Source organism: Herpailurus yagouaroundi, unplaced genomic scaffold, assembly GCF_014898765.1.
Source record: "Herpailurus yagouaroundi ecotype Mexico unplaced genomic scaffold, PumYag 181, whole genome shotgun sequence".
NCBI classification, from domain to species: domain Eukaryota; kingdom Metazoa; phylum Chordata; class Mammalia; order Carnivora; family Felidae; genus Herpailurus; species Herpailurus yagouaroundi.
Window position 1 is genome coordinate 15,396,349 of NW_024412412.1, and position 20,371 is coordinate 15,416,719.

Sequence of the window (20,371 nt, forward strand, 5' to 3'; positions counted from 1 at the left end):
ATCTCTGCCGAGTGTGGGTCCCTGATCTCTGCCGAGTGTGGGTCCCTGTTCCCAGCCACACCTTCTCTTCCTGCCACACACTTGATGCATTAACCGTGCACCTCGACGGTTCACCAGTCTTAATGCAACCAAGGGCAGGCAAAGCCTTTAACTCTTTAATTCTCTAGAAAGTCATAGCTCTGGACCAGGTGATCTTGTCACTCACCGAAGCAAGCTGAATCAAAATTTGTTGTCATTTCAGTGCTCTGGTGGTACAGGACAGAGTGTAAAAATGAGGCCAGGAGATATCAAGGAACAACGACACGGAAAAAGAACCACTTCTGTCCTGTCTTGCCACTAGCTAGGTAACCTGGAACGTTGCTGACACTCCTGGGCTAAGAACCTTTCAAGCTCTAGGGAGGCAGTTGAGCCAACCAATCAGGAGCTCAGGCCCCGAAGTCTGACTTGCATAGGTTCAAATCCTGGTTTGGGCAACTTCATTCCTGCCCTTATTCTTTTATCTTTTGTAAAGCAGGGATAATAGCAGGACCTACCTTGCAGGGAGGATTAACTGAATTCACACGATATCAGAAGCACTGAGAACAGCGCCTTGGACTATTGGCTGTTATCATCACCTTTCACTTCCTGAGCCTGCCCCTGCCGGGCTGTGGCCACTGCCTCAGTCAGCTCACAGACCCTGCTTTGTAGCTGACGGCTGAGCCCTGAGGGAGAAACTAGTCTTTGTAGCAACCTTCTCTTTACTCTGGTTATTTAAAGAAAAAACAGTGTTCGAGGTATTTGGGCCTTAGATATATGCACATTTCTCTCACAACCAACCTGAGGGGAAAGTACCAATTTCTTCCTCCGCCAAAACTGTGCAAAGGGACAGATAATACATTTATCAGAAGTCCTTCCAGAAAGAGGAAATGGTATAAATGTCAATCCACGTTTCCTCCTTTGATGCCCTCAGTTTTTCCACTTATCTTTCCAGACCATGAAATCCAAAAATCGACAGCTTTGCACTAGAACACATGAACCCAAAAGTTCATTAAAACCATTCACTAACAAAAATAATTTTCAAATCATTGCCAGTGTCAACAGTTTGAAAGCAGAACACGCCTTAATTTTTCCAAAAGATACATTAAATACAAAAGAGGCTTGGCAAACCGTTCTGACGCAGTTGTTCTTAAATATCCAACAGTAGGAGAAGGGTAAGTAAATTGGAACATATCCCTTACACCACATTATGCAGCCATTCTCAAAACTTAGTTTTGGAGGAGAAGGTAACAACATGGAAGAATGCTCACAATATAACTTAGGTGATTAAAATTAAACTATCTGGAGAGCCTAGGTGGCTCAGTCAGTTAAGCGTTGGACTGTGGCTCACGTCATGATCTGGTTTGTGAGTTCGAGCCCCGCGTCAGGCTCTGTGCTGACAGCTCAGAGCCTGGAGCCTGCTTCAGATTCTGTCTCCCTCGCTCTCTGCCCCTCCCCCAATCGTGCTCTGTCTCTTTCTCTGTCTTTCAAAAAAAAAATGTTAAAAAAATTTTTTTAAAAACATTAAGAAATTTTTTAAATCATCAAAATTTTTATCTTCAATTAAAACTATATGCTTAAAGTACAAAAAAAAAGTTGTTTAGAAAAACACTAAAAGGAAATACACAAAAAGGTTAATAGCATCTATTCTCTTGAAGACCTTTTTTTATAGTTCCCAAATTTTCTAGAAGCAGAGGTTCGTGTTATAATGTAAAAAGTATATAATATATAATATTCCTATGTTAATATAATTCTTATAAAAGCATATATTCCTATTATAAATACTTTCACATTTACATGCTAAACTTTTTATAATTTTATATTTTATATACATATACATACACACACATATGTAGGTTTTCTGAGGCAAATGGTTTTGAATTAGGTGTTAGATAGCTTTCAAATTTCATTTAAAACTTGAAAAATTCTCATAAAGAGAATTAGCCCAGGTACCGACACAGAGCCACCAGTTTTGAAATCTTAGATTTTTTTTGTGCCTCCAGCCAAACGCATTCTTCTAGGCAGGCAGCACAGGGGAAGAGAGCACTCACCTACACCTAAGCTTCCGTCCAAAGAATGTGCCCTCCCTCCAAGCCAGCCATGTTTCAAGAAAGGCTCCATATTTCATTCTGTCCTCGGAATTGCACAAAAGTTACAACAAACCAAATTCCATATTGTCTACAACTCAGCCAAGAACTTCTAAACGTCAGGATGTAAAGAAAAAGCAGAGAAAGTAACATACCACCGATTACACAATAGCTTCCTCTTGTCAATTTTTTCAAATTATGTATCACTTTGGGCTCACACAAACTAGAAATTCCTGTTGAGCTGTCATCTGGGCATTTTCGGTAAGGAATTGGAGATAAAAGCACAATCTTGGAGTTGCAGCCACAAACACCAGTAAATTGCCTCCACTTTCTAGCTTGTGCGTTTTCCAAACGTGTTTCTGTAAAAGCTCTCAGGGCCCCTTCAAGTACTACAATGTTGAAAATTAAACCTAACCACGTGCAGCTTCAGATCAGCTCTGTTCAAGGAGACTGTGTCTCTAGGCATGAGTGCCAAAGACAAATGATCCTGATGGGTTTGTCTGACCGCCAAGTTGGACTGACCACCTGCAGTAAACACTGTGCACCTACAGTCTACCTCCTGACGAACCTGCCTGCGAGAGAGAAAGGCTTGGATCCCAAGATTTCAAGTAAGGCCACAGGATACCAACAGCTTGGAGCTGCCTTAAAGGAAGTTCCTCTGTATTTTTTAACACAAGAGTCTATCCCATTGCATCATCCAAACAATACTGTTCATAGAACGTTATTCATGGATTCTAACTTAACAGTATTTGGATACGAAAGTCGGTATGTGCAGAAGAATAATGAGCTCATGCTTTATGAGGCAAACCTGCCCAATACATTCAGCAACTGCCCTTAAAAATTATACATATTCATCTCGGGTTATGGAATCTCAACATCTAGAAATTACTAGTATTCTTATAGTCTTGCTCTTTCCAGAAAAGTGAAGCTTGAAGGGAGAGAGGAGAAATCCCCAGCTGTGATGACAGAACAACCTGGTCTTTCCCCAGCCCCTCCTCTGAACACAACCATTTTCCACAAGCCAGCTAACATCAAAAACGAAAGACATAGTAAGGCCTGTGGCATGTGAGCATGCTTTCAGTTATTTCAAACTTCATCTGAAAGAGAGGTAGCTAGGAAAATACCTCTATGATATAAACCGAAACCTGTCCCAACCTGCACTTGTCACAATTAGCTATCTCTTAAACACCCCAAGTGAAAAAGCCCAGAGATCTCTTTTGAGTCAGGCTGCCTGCAATAATAATGAAAATATTGCCAAAATATGCATAACAGAGCCAGGAAGGAAATAAGTCAAAATGCTTATAATTGTGAGGGAAGGGTGATTAAAAAAAAAAAAAAGTTTTTTTTCTGTTCACAGTAAATGCATAAAACAGAGGTCTATAACATGCCTACACTATTTGAAGGGAGGAAGGGAGGTATGAGGTTGGCTACTTTTGAAGATTTTTTTCCTAGTCCTAGAATCTTAGCTCATGAAAGACTTTCGTTTAACGCAGACCTTTCACAACCAAGGAGTCAAGTTTCAGACTGGGAAGGGATTCTCCCAGTTGAGTGAAGGCAAGAAAGAACATCTCATCTCAGAAGACCGGCTCCATGCTGATGGGAAGCAAGATTTCCTTTAAAAGTTCCACCTCCTCAAGTCCACTAATGTGCCCATTGAACCTGCCATGGCCACTTGAAAATGCAGAATCAACCAGAAACTTTCGATTGACTTTTTGTTTGTGTTAAGCAAATAACTGTTTACACCGAGATAAACACAGGTGAAATTTGTGTCAGACACTATGACATTTCATGTTTTTCTCATGCTAAGCAAAGACGAAAAATAAAAGAAAGGGTACTGACAGTCGGGGGGCACTTTGGATGCTCCTGTATCAAGAAGATGCTCAGAACTGTTAACTTTAAGTGGCAAACAGCTCATCTACAATGGTCTTAATTAAGCTCCATCACCTTGTAAGTAGGTGGGGTGGGGAAGGGATCTGCGATTGTAAATACACACTGATAAGTGTCGGTCTCTAGGTTCTAGTCCACGTGACCATTCAAGTCCTTTACCACCACTTTCCCAGGCTACAAGACGATAGATATCATCGCTGCTTCCTAATTTCAAAAAACACCAGGCTTCTTACATCAGTGACTCCAACACGGCTATGGGCACTCCTCCAGAGACACCGCGAGAATTTCTCCTTTTAGCAACCGGCTTTTGAGGCTGCATTCGACCCTCCTACAAGCGCTCCGCGCAGGGGCCACCATCACGCCTCAGGTAGCAGGACGTTCCGGCTCCGACGCTTTCAGGCGCGGTCCGAATGCGCCTCAAAAACCCTGTCACGGGGACAGGCGCCCCGGCCCCGCTGGACCATCCCTCGCATCTGAAGCTCGGGGTCCGGCTTCCGGGACGGGCGGGTCCCCGCCGTCACACAAACCAGAGGCCGGTCCCGCGGCGCGCGTCACCCGGACCCCGCCGTGCACCAGCCCCCGCGCCCGCGCAGCCCGCGGGAAACGGCGGCCGGGCATCCCCGGCTCAGGCACAGGAAGCGGCGGCGGGCTCTGGCGGCCCGAAGGCCTCCGCTGCCGGGAGAAGGGGAACCGAGGGCAGAGGCCGGAAAAGCGGAACGTCCCCGGGAGTCGAGGGGCGGCTCACGCGTCTCCGCCGCGGCCGTCCCCTCCCGGGCTCGGGCCGGCGGAGCAGCCTCAGCCCAGCGCCTCCGCCGAGACCACCGGCGCCGCAGCCGGGAAAAACGCGGCTCCCGGCGGCAAAAGCACTCACCTCCTCGGCTGGCCGGGCCGCTACGCCGCCGGCTGTCACCTCGGCCCACTGCCTGCCCAGCGCCGACTCCGGATGCTATTTAAGGGCGCCGCCGTAGTCGCTGCGCCCTGGCTGCGCCCCAGCCTCAGCCGCCGCGGAGCCAAGCTGCTGCGGGTGCGCCAGCCGCTCCCGCCCCGCTGGCTCCGCCCCGGCCCCAGGCCCCGCCTCCGCTCTCAAGCCCCGCCCCCGACGCGCGCCCATCTCCCGTCTGGGTGCGCGCGTGCCGGACTGCCGGCTGGCGGGTGCAGGGAGGCGGCGAGCAAACTCAGGAAGAGTCGCTTCTCCTGCCTTCGATTTCATAGCGAATCTGTGGAAGGGCAAAGGGTATATTGTAGAGCTTCAACCTAGAAGCCCGGCCAGCCCTGGGGTCCCGTTGCCATGAGGACCGGCAGACGCCCTTTGTCGTTTTCCTCCCCCAATTGCCCGCCTTGCTGACTTCTAGGCGGGCAAGGATTAATGCGGGAGCGGGGGCGGGGGCGGGATCCTGGTGACCAGAGGGCTTCCTTTGCCTTTTTTTTTTTTTTTTTTTGTCATCCACATGCACGACCCCTTTTAGCCCGATTTCACCACGGTTTTCACATGGAGTTTCGCCATAGTCTTTGGCTGGGAACACTCTTGTCTGGACTTCTGCAATGCCCTGGTCGTGAAGCAACGTTGAACAAATCAAACAGGGTATAGTGAGAGCAGAATGCAGGCTTGATATTGCTCAAGGCAGTTATTCACCTGCCAAGTTCTTGGGGCCTGTATATCCTGCTCAGCAGTGGCTGTGGTTTTGAGGGGTTCTGCATCCCTGCGTTGGCCATTTGGAATGAACTCAGGCACAGAGGCTGAATGCTAGTGAGGGCGAAAGTACTCTTGGAACTCATGCAATCTGCTTCCAGAGCATATGCACATAATAACCACTGGACTGGACTGATACTTACGTTTTTGTGAGCCTGAGCTCCCGGGACACCTCAAGCTTATTGGGTTCCCTGGAGCAACTAATATTTCAAGGACTTACCTCCCAAAGTGTGCCAGGTACCCCAGGACAGCAATGGTGAGGGCCACCCACACTCCAGTGGCCTCTGTAACCGCTCAGTTCTCCAAGATCCCCTTCTACACATAGGCTCTCCATCTAAAATTAGAAATGTACTCCACTTTCGTTTTTATTGCTTTCCACTTGGCTAATCCTTGGTTTCTCTGCTTAGATCTCTCTCTCCTCACCCATGATTTCATCATTTGAGCCTCTTCTTTTTTTCTCTTGCTTCTCTAACTGGTCCTTCCGCCTCTCCATAGGCACGTCCAAGTTCTGTGCTGTATTGGTTTGTAACCTGCCATTACACGGTATCACAAACCAGGTGGCTTCAACAGAAATGTATTGTCTCACGCTTCTAGAGCCGAGAGCTTCAAAATCAAGGTGAGGGTGCGATTGGTTCCTTCTGAGGGAGAAGGGAACACAATTCAACCCCACAACATGTGACAGCTGTCACTGACTGTCTTCCCTGTCCCTTCCCCCTCCAAGACACGTTTCTTCTAACTGGCATGCCCTTCCCTGATTTCTAGCCCTAGTGCAGATAATTTAAGGCCCTAGCGTAGGAGAGGCACACAACCAGGGATTACATCTCAATTCCTGCTCTCTGTGGTAGAGCTGCTGTGTGATGTAGAGCGGCAAGTTCAGGTTTCTCCTCTGGAAATAAGAGGACTAGACTAAATAACTTCTCAGGTCCCTTTCAGTGCTAACACTTTTTTAAAAAACGTATCTCCCTTGTCATTTCAAAAAGTTTCACACTTGATGGCGTTGTCCTGTGACCACCAGATAAAGACTTTGAAGGTAAGCAGTATTGCACGGTGGTTGAGCACATAAGCCACATAAGCTTTGGAGTTGGGCAGCAAGGCCCGTCTCACCCTCTGTAAGACAGGAAGAATGGGACCTACCTCAGAAGGATGTTGTTGGGACTGACAGCCCATGATCTCAGTTTTGTCATTAAATAAAGGTTCTGTACTCCATAGTTGGGGGCTCCATTTTGTGACCCCGGGAGAGGTAGAAACCCAGTCTTTTAAAAAAAAATTTTTTTAACATTTATTCATTTTTGAGAGACAGTGTGAGCGGGCAAGGCACAGAGAGAGAGAGGGAGACACAGAATCCCAAGAAGGCTCCAGGCTTTCAGCTGTCAGCACAGAGCCTGACGCAGGGCTTGAACTCACAGACAGCAAGATCGTGACCTGAGCTGAAGTCGGACACTCAACCGACTGAACCACCCAGGTGCCCCGGGTAGAAATCCAGTCTTAAGCCTCTTTTCCACCTTCTTTTTTCCCAAACACTTCTGTAGCCAACTGAACAGGAGCCAAATGGGATGTTGCAGTGGAACAAAATTCCTAATAGAAGTTTGAGTCTCTCTTCTTATTCTTGGCCCCATTTTGGCTTGATTAAACTTCTGTGGCTAATTCTGGCTAGATCCAAATCTATAGCTCTCTAAAATTGATTGATCAACCTTCCAGAAAAGCTAAAGAGAGTCAAAGTCTTTTGGGACATGCTGAGGGACAGGTTGACAATGACCTTGTCTCAAAATCTCCCACTTGTGATTGCCAACTGCAGAGTTGTGACAATTATTGATCTTCTATATCTACTGCTTTTGAGCATGGTCATCTGAAGTGTAGCCACATCAGTTATTGGTGGCCAATGGGCTTTAAATTCCAGACCTTGGTAAGTGGATGGTTAAAGAAGGGGTTGGCATCAGTGGCTGGGTGCTTGTCACTCAGTCTATTTTGAGGTTACATCTACATTAGGCGTATATCCATTTCCCCCAGGAGATGTAAGTACCTAGAGAGCAGGCACCGTATGCCATGAATCTCAGATTTGCTGGGAAATCTGAGATATTTCCACCAAACAGATGTTGCTCTGTAACTACTGATTATCACATGGTCTCCAGTGGCCCTAATTAAGCCATAGTCCTCCCTTCTCCCCACCCCTTTTATTGTTCAAGTGCACTTGATCCACTGACTTCATTAACTTTACCAGGGAGAGTTAGTCCGCAGCTGTGTAGGCAGTAACTTCCATGGGTACACCCCTCTTCCCACTGGGTGAGTTGTTGGACAACTCCAGGCCTTCCAGACTCTACCCTGCAGTCCCACAACATGACTTTCTGTTTCTTGAGGTGGTATGAATATTGTATTCAGTCAATGTCAAATAAATTATAAGTACTCCAATCTTCCAATTCAACTAGCTCTTTGTTGTCAAAATCAAACTCTTTACAAGAACTTCTAAGATGCCCTTCATAACCTATCTCTACTTTCCTACCAACCAGCTCTCCAGACACTCCCCCATCCAGGTGGATGGAAGTGCTTGCAGGGTAAGAGCAAAGGCCTGGAGTCAGACAGCATGGATTCAAATTCCACAACTTACTGGTTCCAGACCTCGGGCAAGAAACCTGATCCCTAGCTTTCTTACCTGCCAAGTGCATGTAATACTGTATTGCATCTGATCTAAGTCACAATCAATTGTAAGATGCACCATTATTTTATGTATCCCTGAGAAACAAAAAAAACATGCTTCCCATTATAATTATGACATCATCAGCTGGAAGATGTACTGTGTACTGCTTAGCTTTTACTGCATAGCAAATCACTGTAAAATTTAGCGGCTTAAAAAAACAATCATTTATTAGCTCATGATTTTGTGGCTTGGCACTTGGGCTGGTTCAACCAGGTAGTTCCCCTGCTAGTCTCTCCTGAGCTCTCTCTTGCAGCCAGTCAGCTGGTGGATATATGGGCTGGATGGCTCAGGAATGGCCTCACTCACTTGGATGTCAGGATATTTGCTGGGGTCCCTTGGTTCTCTTCTACATGACCACTCCAGTAAGCAGTTCATCCGTCCTAAAATGGTGGCCTCAGGGCTCCAAGCTCTGCAAAGGGGATAAGCCCCAGCATACAATTGCTTTTCAAACTTTGGCTTGCTTTGTGTTTGCCGCTATTCCATTGGCTGAAGCAAGTCACATGACTAAGTCAAGTATCCATGTGGGAAAGGATTACCCAAGGACATGGATTCAAGGAGAGGAACGACAGTGGCCATATTGCAAAAAGTCTACTATACATCCTGATGCCAGAGAGATTAAAATCTGGAAAAATATGCATCTGAGATTACATAAAATATAGTAAAAGTCGTGGATGTTAAAGATTTATTTTGGTGATCATTTCACAATATACAGATATGGAATCATTATGCTGGACATCTGACACTAATATATGTTCTCTATATCGATCAAGTCAACCATATCTCAATTTAAGAAAGTAAAGAAGAAACAGGGGCACCTGGGTGGCTCAATTGGTTGAGCCTCTGACTTCAGCTCAGATCATGATCTCACAGTCCGTGAGTTCGAGTCCCGCGTCTGGCTCTGTGCGGACAGCTCAGAGCCTGGAGCCTGCTTGGGATTCTGTGTCACCCTCTTTCTCTGCCCCTCCCCTGCTCGGGTTCTGTCTCTCTGTCTCTCAAAAATAAATAAACGTTAAAAAAAAAAGAAAGTAAAGAAGAAACATATTAGCTAAAGTGAAAATAGAATCAAAGAATATTTAATTTATAGTTCTGTTGGTGGAGGGACACCCTGTGTTTAAAGAGATGAGAGGCAAATGTTTTGAAAAGCAGCTAATGTCATTAGCTTCTAGTGAAGGAAAACACATTTTTCTGGGACTGGAGAGAAAAAGGTGCAAATGGATACAGATAAGTTTGAAAATATTAGAGCTGAAAGAGGAAGAAAGCCTGCCCTCCACTCTTGTGACCAAAATAAATCCAATATCCTACATTCCAAGGAATATATTGTTGTGACACCTTTTCCCTCCCCATTCCTCTAGTCCTATGCTCCTTCTGTTTTCACAGAAGAAATCATGTTTCCACAGGAAAAAATCATGCTTTGGGGAGTATTAGCCAAGGAAATAGTTCATTGGTCAATCTGAAAACACACATGATTGTCCAGTTCAATGCACAGCGGTGGTTATATTGTTTCCCTTAAGAGTTTCTACCTTTGAGCATTCCTGGCAGGTCCATCAGTGAGCCCTCCAGCCTTCTGTAAACTTTAGTGAGTCAGTAGGGTTTCTAGAACTAAAGTTCCCAGTTCATAACCACTAATGCTCTAACAAGCCATGAATTTCTGCTCTAAAATCTGGAGTGTCACTTTAAACAGTTCAGGGTGACTAGATGAAATATATCACTGAGAAGGTCTCCTTTCAAGGTATTTAAATATTAATCCCGCCTCTGCCTTCCAAACATTATATTCTCTTTTTGTTCAGTCATCCCTCAGCTGATCTAATAGAGGAATATGTAAATCAAAACTTTTGAAAGTGTGTTTTCTGCTTTTTAGAAGAAAGCCATAATTTCTTAAGAAAATAAAATCCTATATCTGATTCTGGAATAAACACTGGGATAGATATGGAGAGATAGGTAGATGGTATATAGATAGATGAGAGATAGATAGATAGATAGGAAGATAGGAAGTTGAGGGTTACCTGGGTGGATCAGCTGGTTGAGTGGCCAGCTCTTGATTTCACCTCAGGTCATGTTCTGATGGTTGGGGGCTCCACATTGAGCATGGCGTCTGCTTGGGATTCTCTCCCTCTCTCTCTGCCCCTCCCCCGTGTGCTCTCTCTTTCTCTCAAAATCAAATCAAATCAAGTCAGATAAAAATATATAAAAGATAGAAAGATGAGCAGATAGACAAATTAGATAGAGATGGACAGATAGATATGTCTGGAGTATGGTAGGCCTTTTGGGGATTGAGTGTATCTCTTATCCAAGAAAGGATGATTATGTTAAAAAAAAAAAAAAGCAGGGGTGGCAGTGTTGAGTTGCTGTGTGAGATAATGTCTGCAAAGCACTTAGTACAGTACTTGCCCCCAGTGAATATTCTATAAGTGCTATTACTTACGATTCTCTTTGGAAAGCCTTTGTAGCTATGCTTTTTGTATCTGCAACCCCATAAATTCTTATTTATCATCCAAAACCTAACTCAGGCATCCCTTTCTCCAGGACACAGACACACACAGATACGCAGACACACACACACACACACACACACACACACACACACCACACACCTTGTTATCCCCAGAGTTGTGCTAGCCTGCCATTTAAGTTGCACTGCCTGTTTGTGATAGGTTGTCATTTCTGTGCTTCTAGGTCTGTGGACCTGGCTTTGAGCTCCCTGACAGCAGACGTTGTGTGTCTAGACATCTCCTCCCCTCATCCCAAGACAATGCCTGGTACTCGATATGTGTTTATTCCATTGAACCGGTATGTCACCACCAATAGCACTGCTTCTCCTTCTCCAAGGTGTAACTGCTGTTTCCTCCGGAGGTGGTCCCACAGCTCTGTCTGATGGTTCTGGCACAGAACTTGTCACATTCATTGTGATTACTTGTTCGTGTAATGCACACGCAGATAGGAGGTGCCTTCTTCACACTCTACGTCTACGTGAGACTCCCCCTCACCGTGCCTGGTGGTAGCAGTGAGTACTCTGCTCATCCTTGTGACATAAATAAAAAGTGTCTCGAATCTCCATTCTACTTATTCTCAGGAAGGCCTGTGGCTAGAAGTCTAGAGGAAAATTGGATTGAGTATGTGATTCATCAGGGGTTGTTTCTAGTCCATTCCTAGAACCTGAGCTCACTGGCTTCCCTCTCCTCTGAGGTCACAATGCTGCTCCCTCATCATGTGCTTGAGTGCCCGGGGGAGCCCAGCCCCCGTCCCTGGGGTCTCTCTCACCCTTCCACCCCACCCAAGGAACAGTCATGTCGCGGGCCCATGACACCCAGCAGTATTTGAAGTTTCTCTCAGTGAACAGAATGTGTCTAAAAATACCACAAGGAGCGTATGGGACTCGGACCAGATCATTTGTCACCCGATGTCTCTGGGAACAGGACACTGGTAACCCCCGTGGGGTTGGGACATCGGTTCAGAGTGGTGTTGAAACTGGGTGAGTGGGCAACATGCATCCTCCCTCAGTTCTGCTCTGGCCGCTCCTTCATGCCCGTTGCACCAGCCCAGCCACTGCAGGCTCCCCCCAGGCCCTCACCTTAGCCTTCTGGAGGCCATGGCCCACCTTGAGAATCTGATGAAAAATACGGATCCGCACCTCATAAACGCTTCCCGTGTGCTGTCTGTGGGTGTCCGAGGCTCCCTAGGTTAAGAGCCTGTGATAGAATAGAAAAATACAAATCTCTAAGTTCAAGGCTGGACTCTGCCTCTTCCTGGTGTTTAAAAAATGGTTAAAGAAGACAGTTTAAGGGGCACCTGGGTGCCTCGGTCAGTTAAACATCCGACTCTTGATTTTGGCTTAGGTCCTGATCTCATGGTCGTGGGATGCGGCCCCATGTGGGGCTCCACACTGAGTGTGATTCTCTGTCTAAAATCAAAAGAAAGAGAGAGAGAGAGAGAACAGAATTTAAGTGATATGAATAAACTATTTAACACTTCATGGAACCGATAGTCCCCATTCAAGAACGGCAAAACAGAGAAGAAGGCAGGAAGCATTTATAAAATAAATAATAAAGAACAGGGAAGAGAAAAACAGAAAATATCTGATTGGCTGGGGCTACTTAGGCAACCTTGATTGGAATGAGAAGGAACAAGGAAGTAAGTACAGAGCCTGAGTTGGCTTTGCTTTGGGGGACTAGCCAACTCACGTATTTCTGGTCAAGTGGATCACTTATAGGGACATGAAAGTGATCTGAATTTTGATTTGTTGATGGTACACCCTGGTCAGGAGCAGATCCAACTTGGGCCTAGAAATTTATCTTAACGCTAGTTACGTGACTTATCTCTCTGAGCCTCAGTTTCCACATACGAACAATAGGTTGTAAGGGGCCCGCCACATAATAGGTCCTTGGTCCTCGCTTCCCCATCCCAAGCTTCCAGATATGTTTTCATTTTTAAGTGCATGGTGCTATCAGTTTGGCACATGTAGGCAGCAAAGGGTTGACGTTTGATCGTAAATTCAGCTTTTCAGGTATTCACTTAAAAACGTTTGCTGGGCATTTACTGTGTGCTATCTAGGAGGTAGGTGTTGGAGTGTGTAGGTAGGTGTGTGTCTGTGTGTATATATACCTGTTCACGAAGGATGTAGAGTTGAATATAAAATGGAACCTCAGTTCACAGCATGATGACCTAGTGCCTATCTATCCCTAGAATATACCCTCTCTGAAAAATTTTCGCACAAAATATTTCACCTAATTAACTCACTACAAAGACACGGTATTGGTGCCCCAGTATTTTGGCCACGTGATCAAAGTCTGGCCCTTGTTTGGTGCCCACCTCCCTCTGTGACAATACATTCTTGTCCTTGACTTTGTTAAATTCAATGCCAAGAGTCTCCATCGGGAATATTCTTACATAGTCTGAATTGAAGGAGATGTCTTAGGTCTAAATATAGGAATACATGGCTGGTTTTGTATCATTGCTGAAAATCCGTGTGTGTGTGTGTGTGTGTGTGTGTGTGTATCTGACAGGCTTTTCTTCAGTTTAAAATGCAGGCTGCCCGCATACATATGGGCTTCTGGTCATTTGGACTCACTATTGAAGACATTTAGATGACTCTGTTCTCATGCGGTCTTCTTCAGGTCAATTGATTTGCCAGAATTTACCAAGCTCCCATTTTCCCAAGCCCATGGCTTTTTGCTAACAATCTGGGGAGGTTACTGAAGACAATAACTAAATTTCTGAAATCTCTGTCTGCTGGGTGTTGTTCCTACTGAGATACCCCCATGCTATTAAGCTTCTACCCTTTTCGTGTTAAAAAAAATAGTATGGTGGTCTAGTCTCAACTTTGGGTGAACAGGTCTGCTTTAATTTGTCTCTTTTTCAAGTTTATTGAAAATCATCCTTACCATCCACTCACATTTACTGGGCAGCTACTATTTTGCACCGTCTGGGGCTGGGAACTGTTGTGGGTGTAAGCCATGATTTCGGTTTCCAAAGGTTCTGGGCTTTTTTTTTTTTTTTTTTTTAATGTTTATTTATTTTTGAGGTGGGGGAAGGGCAGAGAGAAAGAGAGGGAGACACAGAATCCAAAGCAGGCTCCAGGCTCTGAGCTGTCAGCACAGAGCCCAATGCTGGGCTTTAAACTCACAAACCAAGGGATCACGACTGGAGCCAAAGTCAGACGCTTAACTGACTGGGTGACCCAGGTGCCTCTGATTCCAAAGATGATATGATAAAGAATATATTTGGTCTTTGCCCTTAATTCCTGCCATGGAGTCCCTAAAATCCTTGGAATTTCCTGAGTGCTCAGTGTCTTTTGTTACTCAAAGTGAGTCCCTTTAGTTTTAGAGGGTCCCTTTTGTTTTATGCTAGCCAGGAGATTTATGTTAGCCTCAGAATAGGGTTGATCTTCCAGCCTCACTCATTGAGTTCCAGGAAGGAGCAGCTGGAGATTAAGTTTCTAGAAAACCTCCGAAAAGAAGAAATTTGATGAGCTTCTGGGTTAGTAGGTGCATTCACGTGCCCAGAGGGTGGCATATTCCAGCCCCACACAGATAGACAGTCCTGCACTCAGGACCTTCCTGGACCTTGCTCTATGTACCTCCTCATCTGGCTGCTTATTTTTTATCCTTTATAATATCCTTTCGAGTAAACCAATAAGTGTGTTTCCCTGAAATCTATGAATGGTTCTAGCAGATTATGGAACCTGAGAAGTGGGTCACGGGAACCCCAGTTTGTAGCCAAATTAGACGTAAGGGTGGGGCCTTACTACTTAAGTGACATCTGAAGAAGGAAGGCAGCCTTTTTGGGACTGAGCCTGTGGTATCTGTGCTAATGCTAGATTACAGATTGGATTGAATTGTTGGGCACCCAGTTGGATGCCAGCAGAAAATTGGCTGCTGGTGTTGGAAAACACCTTGGGAACACAGGATATATTTATTTAAAGATAAATAATAATATCAAATAGCACATGAAAACTGTAAGTGAGTGGTGCCTTAGTCAGCTTATGTTAGGTTTTGCTACAGTAATGTCAACTTTAAATCAGTGGCCGATAACAAAGGTTTATTTTTCATTCTCTTGATGGCTGAACTAAAGATCGACCATGGACTCCACAGATCTTCGTCTTTCCAGGACCCAGGTTGGAGGGACAGCCTCTCTCTAAGGAGATGCCACTCTTATGACAGAGAATAAAGTGCAATGGGAGAGCTACAAGATCACTCTCAAAGCTCCGCTTGGATGGGACACATGTCACTTCTCACATTTTAGTGGCCCCATCAAGTTATGAGGGTGACGTGTAATCCTTCCACAAGAAAGGGCTGCGAATCATAGGGACCAAGAATCCAATCTATCATAAATAGCATAGGGAAAGAGTGCTATGGGAACGAAGAGGTGGCAAGCTCATGGGGGGGGGGGGGGGGTCAAATGGAGCCACTGAAGGGGCCTTGAAGGATGGTTAGGATTTAGACAGATGGAGCAGGTGCTAGGTCCTTTAGATGAGGCAGCAAAGTGTCCAAAACATATTCAGGTGACAAGAAATAGACAAATCAGAAAGAATAGGGTTGGAGGAGACAGGCTGTCTTAGAGAAAGATTGAGCTCCCTGTGTCAATATACATGGATACATGATACTAGTTGCTAATATTTATTGAACTTTGTATTTAATTCTGCCATGAGATTTTCTCCCCATTTTATGGAAGTTGTGGGTTAGAGACGTCAAGCTACTGACCTGAAGCCACATGGCTGCTGAGTGCGGAAGTCAGGATTCAAACCCTGGCAATCTTAGGGGCGCCTGGGTGGCTCAGTCGGTTGAGCGCCCGGCTTCAGCTCGGGTCATGATCTCACAGCTCTTGAGTTCGAGCCCCATGTCAGGCTCTGTGCTGACAGCTCAGAGCCTGCAGCCTGCTTCAAACCCACTCACATTCTGTCTCTGTCTCTCTCAAAAACGAATAAACATTAAAAAAAATAAATAAATAACCCTGGCAATCTGCTGCAGAAGTGTGTAATCTTTACACTACTACTTCTGGGAGAACCTGGGGGGATTTACACACCCGCCCTGTGCCAAACAGTTGGCTTCCTGGCTGTAAGCAACAAAAACCAATTATGACTGATGTGAATAGATACGGGACCCTGGAAGGAACTCACAGGACGTTGACCTGGTACCTAGGCTGAGAAGCTGGAAGAGCAGAGCCATCTTCTAGCAAGATTAGTCTCGTCAGAATGCCACCGCCACAGCCACAGTACCTGCCATGAGAGGATCCCAGCCCTCCCTTTGTGTCTGTTATACTCACTCAAGAGTCCAAATTGTAGGATGGGCTTCTGGTTGCCAGGGATAGAGAGAGAAAGAGGATCTCTCTGCTTTGTCATCTGTCGTCACAGACCAGGTCATGTGACACTCCTGCTCCCAAACAGAAGGAGGGGTGAACATCGCACAGTAAAAATGACAAATGTCCACTACCTTCTGTAACCCCATAGAAGGGGACAATTCGGTTATAACATTTGTAGTGACAGAAGCAAGGACTAGGATTAGAATTAATGTAGAGGAGGGGAATTAGATATTTCTCAGAGACTTGGGGGGATGGTATTGTGGTAGGCCTCATGGTGGAGTAGCCCCTTAAATAAAGTTTTGAAGGATAAATGGGTAAGAATCATCAAGGCAGACGATAACAGGTCCAGACACAAGTGAGCGTGTATGGAGGTACAGATGTGTGAAACAGCACTGAGTGAGATTCACTGGGAACACAACAAGGACGTGGGTCCAACATGGCAGCTGCTCTCAGCGAGCACAGCTGATTGGACTGAGAGATGGAGAGGCACTGAACAGCGTCAAGTAGAGGTGAGTCACGCTTGCATTTTCGAAGCTCACTCTGATCCCTGATGGAGGGCAGATGGCAGGAACTGGTGTGGGTCAGGGTTAAGCCTGGTAGGCCACGGGAGATCAAGTTTCTAATTCTGGCCCTTTCACCAATTTACTGTATGATTTGGCCTCTAGCTTATGCTCTCCGTGTTTAGGCCTCACTATTCTCATCTTTAAGATGCTTTGGATGGATAAGATCATCTTAATGTAGTCCATTCTACCTTTGAAGTTCTAGGACTTAGTCGCCCCAAAGGAAGATCGGAGTACAAGTATAAAAGGCTTTCAATTCCAGGGTAAGGTATTTGAACTACTTATTTATTTATTCAACAGATATTTATGGAGTGCTTCCTATGTCAAGCACTGTTCTAGGCTTCAGGGAAATAGCAGAGAATAAGAAAATCCTCCACCACTATGGGAAATTTTTGGAATAAGAACTTACACTCTAGGGGAGCCTGGGTGGCTCAGTTTGCTAAGCATCCGACTTCGGCCCAGGTCATGATCTCGCGGTCCATGAGTTCGAGCCCCGTGTTGGGCTCTGTGCTGACAGCTCAGAGCCTGGAGCCTGTTTCAGATTCTGGGTCTCCCTCTTTCTCTCTCCTCCCCCACTCATGCTCTGTCTCTCTCTTCTCAAAAATAAATAAACGTTAAAAAAAATGTCCAACTCTTAATGATCTCATAATCTCACAGTTTGTGAGTCTGAGCCCCTCATTGGGCTCTGCACTGACAGCGTGGAGCCTGTTTGAGATTCTGTCTCCCTCCCTCTCTGCTCCTCCCCCCACTTGCTCTCTATCTCTCAAATAAAAATAAACCTAAAAAAAAAAGAGCTGACATCCTAACCAGGTGGAGATTAGACACAACTCTCTAATAATAGAAGGTGGCGCTATGCGCTAGCAAGAAAAAGGAAACAATAGAAAAATAAAAGTTGGGGGGATTGAGAGTGACAGGAGAAAGGCACTCCTTACATGGGCTGGCAGGGAGGGCTTCTCAAGGAAGCGAAAGAGACTTTTAGGAGAGATTTAAATGAAGGAGGGATCAAGTCCCGTGAAGACGGGTGGGAAGAATTTTCCCAGCAGAGTGATCAAATAAATGGCAACTGCAAAGGTGTCAGGGTGGTTTGTTTAAAGGAGAGCAGGAGGTCAGTGGGGCAGAGCAGAGTAAGAAGAGCTTCAGGTAAAGGAAAGAGCAACTGTAAAGGCTCTAAGTTATGTTTAAGAAAGACCAAGGCATTCAATATGGTGTAATGGAGTAAGCCAGGAAAAAGGTCTCAGTAGGTGACTTCAGAGAAGTGGCCAAGAGCCAACTTTCCTCCATGACTTGTTTTTTTATTCCATTATTTCAGTGTGTGACAGGCACTGGGCTAAGCTCTGGAAACACACCCATGAACTGGCTATGCCTTCAAGGAGCTGAAAATGTTTCCAATGGACTCACAAGTACGCCAAACACATTTCTAGTCATCAACCTTATTGTCTAGCACTTCACGTCTTGCCAACTTTCATCAAACTCTTCTGATCCACCAGGCTGTTGTTTAACGTGTTTGCTTTGCCTGGGTTTGCCCTTATCATCCCACACATCTAAAGCTTCCTTAGTCTTTAAGGTCAGCTCAAATACCAGTTCCTTCAGGAAATTTCTTTTGCCCTAGACTGGAAGAAATCTCTGTTGTTCTGTGTCATGCATCTATCAATTTGTCCCTCTATCCATTTGTCCATCCTTCCATCCATGCACCTATCCATCCATCCATCATATTCTCTGATTCTTTTTCTTTTTAACAGGTAGCAGCCCTGTCCTGGGAATTGTTGAAGCAGCAGTAAACAAAACACCATCCTGCTTTCAATGATGTCAGAATATAATGCCAAAGTAACAAGAAAATAAACCATTGAAATACAGGAAATGTTACAAGCTATCTTTTTCTTTCTTTTTTTTTTTTTTTTAATCAGGCACTTGCTGTTTGTCTAATGCCATAGTAAACACAATGACTACTAATAAAAAGTGAAATACTGAATCCCGACTTTAAGGGCATCTCCTGTTTCATAAATAGAATTTGTAAACAATTTTTCAGTGTAGAGAATAGATATTAAACATCTGCTGATTAAAGACTTCATATAAAGTTCAAGTAGTAGAAATACAATTGGATGATTTAGTCTGATGACAAAAATACAGTGGACCCCTGAACAATGCAGGGCCGAGGGGTCCTGACCTCCCCACACAGTTGAAAATCTATCTGCAACTTTGGACTCCCAAGAAACTGAGCCACTAGTAGCCTACTGTTGACCAGAAGACTTACCTATAACATAAACAGTCGATTGATACATATTCTGTATGCGCTACGTATTATATATTGTATTCTTACAATAAAGTAAGTTACAGGGGGTGCCGGGTGGCTCAGCATCCAACTCTTTATTTGGCTCAGGTCATGATCTCACAGTTCATGAAACTGAGCCCCACGTCAGGCTCTGCAGTGTGGAGCCTACTTGGGATTCTCTCTCTCCCTCTCTCTGCCCCTCCCCTGCTCATTCTCTCTCTCTCCCTAAATAAATAAATAAGCTTAAAAACACTAAAGTAAGCTAGAGAAAAGAATATGTTATTAAGAAAATCATAAGGAAGAGAAAATACATTTATAGAACTGTACTGTATTTATGAATCCCATACGTTTACATCATTTGTTCACGAGATGCATCATCTGTCAGTACCTACCTCAATATTACATGATACAAAACAATGTAGATGTTAATACGTATAACACTAGACATCAAACAATGAAAATATAATGTGGAAAGAAATTCATGTTTATTTACAGGTATAATGATTCATGCATTGACAATGAAAAAGCAGCAGTGTGATTGCTTTCTGGTAGCCTAGTATATCCCACATGACTGCTCCACAGTAGCCTAGCCTATACATTAATGAGTGAATTGCTATAAAAATTTTATGGCACAAAGCATCATGGTCAGATTCATAACAGTATTGAAAACATTGTTACGTTTTGTAAAACCACTTACATGTGATGGGCTGACATGCAGTTTCTCCACTTACGAGAGACAGCGGCCTTCCTTTCGTTTCAAGTTGTCCTATGATGACTTCCCTTTTTCTTGAACCACATTAGAGACCACAGGTATGCCTTTCTTACAGCAATCCTGCATCCACATAAAAGCTGCATTTTCAATATGACTCAAAAGGGTATTTAGCAAGAGGTGCAAAGTTTTTTGGTGTGCCTCGGGTGGCACAGTTGGTTAAGCATCTAACTCTCGATCTTGGCTCAGGTCACGATCTCATAGTTGGTGAGTGCATAGGGCTATGCGCTGATGGCCCAGAGCCTGCTTGGGATTCTGTTTCTCTTTCTCTCTGCCCCTCCCCTGCTTGTTTGTTCTCTCTCTCTCTCTCTCTTTCTCCGAAAATAAATACATAAACTTAAGAAAAGGAAGGTCAAGGTTTTCATGGCTACTGGCCTGGCTGTGGTCATGGCCTCATGCAGTTTCTTTTGTTTTCTTTACAATGGTCTCTATGCTGGATTCATGCACTTGAAACCATAGGCAAAGGCAGCTGCAGATCACGGTCCACAGTACATATTAAGAAATTCAACTTCCTCTTGTCATGTCAGGACTTTGCTTCTTGGGAGCATTTCCAGCGTCACTAGTTGCACTTCACGTGGATTCCATGGCATTATTTAAGGTTTACAGTA

The 20,371-nt window shown here is 44.9% G+C and overlaps 1 protein-coding gene and 2 long non-coding RNA genes across 6 annotated transcripts in view; 2 read left to right on the forward strand and 1 right to left on the reverse strand.

Annotated features, from left to right (window-relative positions):
- Positions 1–4,968, reverse strand: part of ACSL1 (acyl-CoA synthetase long chain family member 1) — a 72,511-nt gene extending 67,543 nt beyond the window's left edge. For 2 of the 4 annotated variants that reach the window (XM_040489916.1, XM_040489912.1), the window contains exon 1: positions 4,861–4,968. The gene's annotated coding sequence lies outside the window, so the exon portion shown is untranslated. Of the gene's footprint in view, positions 1–2,257; positions 2,411–4,222; positions 4,331–4,860 lie in introns of those variants that run through there. The other 2 variants (XM_040489914.1, XM_040489915.1) reach the window with 2 other exon arrangements.
- Positions 4,969–10,473: 5,505 nt separating this feature from the next.
- On the forward strand, positions 10,474–15,085 carry LOC121039682 (uncharacterized). Its single transcript, XR_005794930.1, has 2 exons — positions 10,474–11,840; positions 14,939–15,085. It is a non-coding gene; the product is annotated as an uncharacterized LOC121039682 (long non-coding RNA).
- A 2,938-nt stretch (positions 15,086–18,023) lies between these two features.
- Positions 18,024–18,578, forward strand: LOC121039683 (uncharacterized). The gene is made up of 2 exons (XR_005794931.1): positions 18,024–18,125; positions 18,465–18,578. It is a non-coding gene; the product is annotated as an uncharacterized LOC121039683 (long non-coding RNA).
- The last annotated feature ends 1,793 nt before the right edge of the window (positions 18,579–20,371 follow it).